We start from the raw sequence: 8,290 nt of genomic DNA on the forward strand, positions 1-8,290 counted from the left end.
CACATTTACAAAAGGAACTAAGAACTGGAATGGGATTATTAAGTACTCGTATCGGTACTCGGTATCGACAAGTACTCAAATGTAAGTACTCGTACTCATACTCGTCTGGAAAAAAGTGGTATCGGTGCATCCCTAGTTCTGGTTTCAACCAACTGATGGTTATAGACTTTAAGGCAGCGGGGAATAATCTTTTCAAAAGGTATTTATCTGCTTTTCTATCCAGATCTTCAGGTATTACTCCCAGAACTGCCACTGTGAAGTTTTATGGGATGTTCATTTTAAAAACCTCCTTCAGGGCGAGTTAATGATATTTTTTCCTGAAAAAGTGACTTTTTCTTCAGTTTTCTCTGTTTCTTATCTAATAACCTTTGGATTTCCTCTGAGCTTTTATCAACATCTATATGATCAGTGAATTAAATATTGGAAAATACCTGATTTTCACTGGAAAAATGCAGGAGATTAAATGACAAATGGTGAAAAATCACCTAGGAACGGTTAAATATAGAGAAAAGTTCATTTGGAAGTCACCACGGAAATATTCTGTTGGTCTTTAAGGATCAATAGCTTCTTAAATATTGTTAAAAATAAGTTACTCTGAGCTTTTGTGAACATCTACAGGATGGGGAAGCAAAATTTACAATGAACATTTAGTTGTTTTTTCTCAGCAGGCACTACGTCAGTTGTTTTGAAACCAAACATATATTGAGGTCATAATCATACCTAACACTATTATCCATACCTTTTCAGAAACTTTTGCCCATATGAGTAATCAGGAAAGCAAACGTCAAAGAGTGTGTGATTTGCTGAATGCACTCGTCACACCAAAGGAGATTTCAAAAATAGTTGGAGTGTCCATAAAGACTGTTTATAATGGAAAGAAGAGAATGACTATGAGCAAAACTATTACGAGAAAGTCTGGAAGATACTATTAAAGAAGAATGGGAGAAGTTGTCACCCCAATATTTGAGGAACACTTGCGCAAGTTTCAGGAAGTGTGTGAAGGCAGTTATTGAGAAAGAAGGAGGACACATAGAATAAAAACATTTTCTATTATGTACATTTTCTTGTGGCAAATAAATTCTCATGACTTTCAATAAACTAATTGGTCATACACTGTCTTTCAATCCCTGCCTCAAAATATTGTAAATTTTGCTTCCCCACCCTGTACATGATCAGTAAATTAAATGTAGGGAAATTATTTGCACTGATGAATACAAAATGCAGTGGATAATATTATAATCACTGGTGATAAGTCACTTAGGAAAGGTTAAATGCACAGAAAAATTTGTTTTGGCATTGCCACCAAAAGGAGTAAAGAAATGAAATGTCAAAAAGCTATAAATATCACTTCCTTTAAACGATGACTTTTAATCCATTTGCACTGTTTGGGTGAATACATATTCCAGTGTTTGCCATTATTCCAAAAAAAAAATTATTGCTAAAATACTGTTTAAATGACTAATGAAAATGAATATTCCATTAATATTCCTGCCGTTCATCCACTGAGTAAATACAGTGTTTGTTTTTTTTCCAGCGTTGGCAGATGTTGCACTGTTACAATCCAGCCTCTGTATTCATGTCCTACACCATAATGTTTAACAGTATGTTTGTTTCTCCGTCTAACCTGAAATATGGACTTTTCTTCTAAATATCCAGACAGGATTTAAGCCAAACCGGATTCATGTGCAAACAATATATTCCAAATGTGTTTTAAAAATGTCCAAAGAATCCTCCGGTAACTGTTATATCGTGATATGCCACATGTTGATTGAAAAATTCCATTCCAACTCCATTTGGAAAAAGAATATCCAAACCATTTACAGTTGAAAAGATCCCTGTCAATTTCAGAGTATGTTCTGTTCTTCTCTAGTGGTTTATTAGAGTTCATGTAAACTATGGATGTGCGTCAGTAGTTGATTAAGTGTTAGTCAAAACGATGAGTGTAGTCAACGTCTTTGTTTCTTTTTTTTTTTTTAAATAAAAGTCAATTACTTTTTATTTTGGATGGGAGGAAATTTAAGTTTTGCTTCAATCATAGCCAGAATTTATCTTTATGTTCTGAGAAGTGCTGCTTATGTTGATTAAACTTTAAATGTATTGATTAATTAAATGGAACTCATGTGGTCATTTAATTTGGGTGGATGGTAACGAAGAGTAATTGACTTGAATTGGCTTAATTATTCCAGTTATAAAAGTACATTAATGCCCCTCTGATGTCAGTATACGTGTGTTTGTGTTAAAGTTAATGAAGACGACATCGATCGACCATAACACACGTTATTATGGGAAGTTGTAATAATGTCAGTTATCTGGTTCCAGTGGTACTGTATGTTTCAGCGGATGATGGGTTGTATTATTTTCACACAGCGTACTCGAGTCTGTATCCGAGTACGCTGGACCCCAAAGTTGGCTTAAGTTTATCGGTGTGAATGCAAACGTTCTGTGGTCGAGTACCGTACCAGAGTCCAGTTGAGAAGGTGGTCCTGGGTCCGGACTACGTGGATTCCGCTACAGGACGTTGCCGTGTGAAAGCGATCCAAGTGAACATTTAGACCTCGAAGCTCATCTGTTAAAAGTAGGAATGTAAACAATTAATCGATTATCATCAGATAGGATAAGATAAGATGAGATAAGATGAGATATGCGTTTATTAGTCCCACAAGGGGAAATTCCAGGTTTACAGCAGCAAGAGCAAAAGAAGTGCAAAATCAAAAATAAAGACAAATTGAGAAGCTATATATACTATTTATCTATTTATTTAATTTTATTTCTCCGCAGAATTTATTTAGTTCTACTACATAAACCCTAACCGGAGAAAACACCTATGTAAGGATATGCTTTTATGTCAAATATTTGAGTATCGTTTTAATTTATTGCAATTTTGATTTTACATTATATATATTTTTCAAATTGGATTTTATATTTTTTGTTTTTTTTGTCCTTTTGTGTTAATATATTAGGTTAAAGTGAAAAAATAATAGACAAATGAGATAGATCAAGTTGTGTTGGAAAAAAAGATACTAAATATGGGTATAATAAACATTTCTTTATATAGTATATAAATGCAAAATCAAAAGTACTCAAAAATGGCCAAAATAGGCTCAGACCCCTAAGAGTTAACATAAATAACATAACATAACATAACATAACCCTTTATTAGTCCCACAAGGGGAAATTCCAGGTTTATAGCAGCAAAGCACAAACACAAATAAGAGCAAAAGAAGTGCAAAATGAAAAATAAAGACAAATCTTGAAGTTATATATTATATTCTATTTACAGCTGTGCACATGCAGATCATGCCACAGGTTGGATTGGAATCGTCCAACACATCAGCTTGGAGGTCTAAAAGTTCACTTGATGCCTAATATATCCAAGCCATTATAATGAAATAATCAGTATTATTACCACCTCTCCCATCCGTGTCATAATGTTATGGCTGATGGATGTAAATGTAACATAAAAAGATAAAAACTGTTATTACTGCTCCACTTGGCAGTCGTCAGAACGGTACAGCTGCTCATTATATTCCACGACAGATGCAAGTGTCAGAAATATTTCAACTCATTCTGCAGCCGTGACAACACTGAATATTATTGTTTTGGAAAATGTTCCATATGAAATCTCCATTTACAACCTCATCATCATTATCATAATTCTATCCAGTTCCAGATTAAAGACAGAACTAAACCCACATGGACAAATGCCTCTTCTAATTAGTCTTTTTCTTAATGTACGTTTAATTGAAATTGGCTTTTCTTTGTTTTCTAACCTCTCAGCTGTTGTCTTTGTTTCCTAATAAACATGTTTGAAATAATCTCCCTTTTCATCCCTCGTTTCCACTCGGCCGTGGACTGGTGCAGCCACATGTGTCCTTGTATTTCTGCCAGACGCCCTTTTGTCACTTCACCTTCTGACTGTTCTCATGTTTGTTTCTTTATTTACCGGCAACAAGTGGGAGGTTGACATTTTAAGACTCGGGAGAAGTGTGGAGAAAGCTTTCTGTGCTGCACTTTAAAGTCCAACAGAAGAGCTGTAATCGAACAGGAGGAAGGCAGAGGTGGAGTTCACCGCTGGAACGGTGGTACTGGTACACAACATCCCAGATAATTCATTGTTAAAATACTGAAAAGACACATTAATAGTAACAGAGGAGTTTTGTTTTTACAGTCGTGGCAAAAAAATTACTAGACCACCGAAAGTCATCAAAAGCAATGGTTATGCATACAAGTACTAACGCCTGTGTGTATCATGTGACTAAAACAGAAAAACAGACAGAAAAGAAAACATGGAATGTCTAAAAGCACTGTTTGTGTCAGTACAATGCCATAGATATTGATGTAAACTCCTGTTTCACTTTGTTCCAGTTACATCAATAGATTCCTAAATACACCATTTGTCCCAGTGGATTTTATGTCTTTGTTACCTCCGCCAAAGAGGTTATGTTTTTGCCAGGGTTTGTTTGTTTGTTTGTTTGTCTGTCCGTTAGTGTGCAACATAACTCAAAAAGTTATGGACAGATTTTGATGAAATTTTCAGGGTTTGTTGGAAATGGGATAAGGAAGAATTGATTAACTTTTGGGGGTGATCCGGAAGAAATCCTGGATTCTGGATCACTTTGAAATTTTCGTTAACATTGTGGTAAATGGGGCCAAAATTTTCGTTTCCCAATATCTCGCTTAATTATTGACCAAAACTCATGAAATTTAACTCAGGAATTGACAATGGGGTCCTCTATCACATTTCAAAGGCTGATCCGGATCTGATCCAGAAGGTGGATTTTATCTCAATTTATATAAAAAATGGGGGTGCCCTTACTTTTTGGCCTACTGTGCCTTTAATATTAAAGGTAGAAATTTCTGACAAGCGCCATCGTGTAGCTCAGTCAGTTCCACATCGGGAGTATGCCACTGGATTTCATGTAGCTTTAATACTTAAGGAGCTAGATCCAGAAGAAAACCGCCATTACGAGAAATGTGATTTTCGTGAATAACTACTGAACTAATAAGGATATAATTATGAATCCAGTTGCTAATGGTATGTTTTCATGGTCAAGGAATCTTAAAATATAGGTAAAATAAATATGGGACTAATATTTATGGTGGAAATCACAATATGGGGGAATTGTGCAAATCTCATGCAATTTGACTCAGGGATTTACAATGGGGTGTTCTATCAAATGGCAAAGACTGATCCGGATCTTTCAAAACGTTATGGACAGATTTGGATGAAAATTTCAGGAAATATTGATACTGGCACAAGGAACAAATGATTAAATTTTGGTGGTGATGGGGGGGGCACTGATCTGCCTTGGCAGAGGTCTGCGCTCTCAGAGTGCTTTTCTAGTTTCACTCTGAATTATGACACGAATTCATGTCAAAAGCTCATCAGTTACACATATCTATGTATTATATTTGAACACAGTGACAGTAAAACAATAAAGACTGGAATAAATACTGGCTGACTTTGGTGCAGGAGGCTGGGGTTGTATCCTGGTTTTGGTGTTCCCAGTTTCTGATGCACTCACCACTTGTCACAAAGGCCATGAGGGGCTGGTGGACTGCAGCTTGAGAAGTGAGGGGGGGGGGCACTGATCTGCCTTGGCGGAGGTCTGCGCTCTCAGAGTGCTTTTCTAGTTTTTTAATTAAATGTACTTATAATCATTGTCAATAATTGCACTTAATGGGATAAAAGTGAAGTAGATGAGGATGTTTATATTTGCAATGTTTATGTTTCAAAGCCATATTTTCATTTGGATTAATGCAGTTACTATTAAAAAAATGCAATGTTCATAGTGTAGAAAATGTGACATACACTGTTAAAAAAAAAAAAAAAAAAAAAACGGAAAAAAACGGGGGGGGGAAAGTATATATATATTCCGGCAGAAATACTGTTAAATAACGGAAAATAATCATCTCATAAAAATACAGTAATTTTCCATAATTAAAATACAGTTTTTTGCCCTAACTTTACGTGAGATTTTGCTTTTTTTTTTTTTTTTTTTTTAACTTTTTAATGTTTAATAAAGAATATTTTCATGTATTAAAACAATTAAATCACCTATAAATATATATATATATAAATAATTTTCAGTGAGACTAAGTTGTACAATCCACTGATAAAAACTGTATTTTTACAGTTTATCGGTGCTTATACATGTTATACATTCACAAAAACACATTTATTTAACATTTTTGTTGTGAAACCTCCCGTAATTACACAAGATATTTGTCAGTTAACAAACAAGTCTTGTTAAAGTTACAGGACGAATACTTCTTTTATGGTTGATTGTCAGTAATTTTATCTCATTTTATTTATTTATTTATTTATTCATTTATTTTACAGTATTTAACTTTAAATTAACAGTTTAATCTCATAAATAGAAAAGAAATATTTGTGAAATTATGATACATTTGCAAATGTATGATAACCGTATTTTTCTGTGAAAAAACATTTCTTTTAAACTGAAATTTTTTGGTTATTCACAGTTACAGTTTTTTCATGTTATTTTTCATTTGACATGTAAAATCACAGTCTATTTTAGTAATTTCATTGATATTTTCCTGTTTCTTAAAAATACGGGAAAAATCTGTAAAATAAACAGCGAAAATTCTGTTAAATTACAGATTTTTTTACAGTGTATTTAACTTTTTTTTCCGGTCTTTGTTTATTTGGAAAAGTATGTCATACAAAACTTCCCTTCCAGGTACAATTCAATATCCACACATCAAATATGAATGAAAATGTTAATCCAAGATTTTTAGTCGAATGTAGAACAAATAAAAAACAGAAAGAAAGAAATGATGAATGAATGAACCAAATCTTTATTTTTTGAACATGTCGACAGCGAAATCAAAACAAAAATCAACCGACAAAATATAAGTACTGGTACATAAATGATTGATAAGCAAACAAACAACAACAAAAAATAAGTAAATAATGGTAATAAATATATTTATAATAATAGTAATAAGATAAATAAAACTAATGAAATTATACATGCTTGAAAAGGAGTAGGAAGAAGTAAAAACGCATGTACTCCTACCCCCAAATTGTATTCAAATAATGTAATGGTGTATTCATTTCAGGTTTTACATAGTTTATCGACATATTTAACTTTTTAAAGGACCATTTTGTACAACTGTCAGAGAAAAGAAGTCCGATTTAATAAGTAACTATCCCTCACATCGTTCTCAAGGGAAATAAACGGCAGGAAATGTGAAAAACAGGAGCGATACCTGGGAAAACCCACGAGAGAAAACACATGATTGAGTTTTTCCAGGTGTGAAGTTGAATAACTGAGTGCGGCAGCTGAAACCTCACATGTATTAAGTGTAAGTAAAGCTGAGAAACCTGGTGACACACGTGTGCGTCGTCACCGAACGGATGTGAAACTGTGAATCAAACCAGAGAGAAACCGTACGGATGAAAACCTCCAGGTGGAAGAGTTGAAGATGGAGACATGAATGACAGGAGGAGAACATGTCTGGAGAGGGAAGAGCGCCCGGAGGGGTTCCAGGGCATGATGGGTAATGACTCGTATGCCACAGGGAATGATGGGTAACAGGTGTCGGTATCAAGTCTATACACTGTATACACTTCTAGAGTCCACATGAATAATTGAGATGATGCCACAGGCGCAAACGTACGAGAATAAACACAGAGGATTTCTGTCTTAACTTTACTTCTAAGGTTTACGGAGCAGGAGGAGAGTCTGAGGAGGTCCAGTTCTGCGAGACCCAGATGAAAGACCAAACCGGTTCTGTTTTCAGACTGAACATGAATGTAAGTCCACCTTGTAGTAGTTACTGGAGTCAGAACAGGTGCATATTTTTATATTTAACACAGGGGTCTCAAACTCATTTTCCTTCAGGGGCTACATTCATCCCAGTTTGATCTGAAGTGGGCCAGACATAATAAATAAATAGAAATAATAATATAATAAATAATAATAATATAAATAATGACGACTCCAAATTTTTGTCTTTGTTTTAGTGTAAAGAAAAAAAAAATTAAATGATGTAAATACTTTTATAAACTATCCAAACAAAAAAGATGTGAATAACCTGAAAAAAATGACATTTCTTAAGAAAAACAAGTGCAATTTATTTATTTTTTTAAATTATCTTTTTATTGAACATTATAAAATAAATTCCACATACAGCTGGTACACAATGGCTGAGTTTTTTGTTTTTTCCATCTCTTTCCACTCTCCTCCAAATTTAATATCTTTAAATTAATCATGACAATCAAAAAATAGAAAATATAGGACAAAAAAAAAAAAAAAAAAAA

At 34.0% G+C, this 8,290-nt stretch overlaps 1 protein-coding gene across 1 annotated transcript in view; it reads left to right on the forward strand.

The window, feature by feature from the left end:
* The window catches only part of tyw1 (tRNA-yW synthesizing protein 1 homolog (S. cerevisiae)), a 178,509-nt gene extending 171,006 nt beyond the window's left edge, over positions 1-7,503 (forward strand). Inside the window, exon 17 of the transcript XR_003937111.1 lies at positions 7,493-7,503. The gene's annotated coding sequence lies outside the window, so the exon portion shown is untranslated. The remainder of the gene's footprint in view (positions 1-7,492) is intronic.
* Positions 7,504-8,290: the final 787 nt, after the last annotated feature.

Source organism: Sphaeramia orbicularis, chromosome 13, assembly GCF_902148855.1.
Source record: "Sphaeramia orbicularis chromosome 13, fSphaOr1.1, whole genome shotgun sequence".
Taxonomy (NCBI): Eukaryota; Metazoa; Chordata; class Actinopteri; order Kurtiformes; family Apogonidae; genus Sphaeramia; species Sphaeramia orbicularis.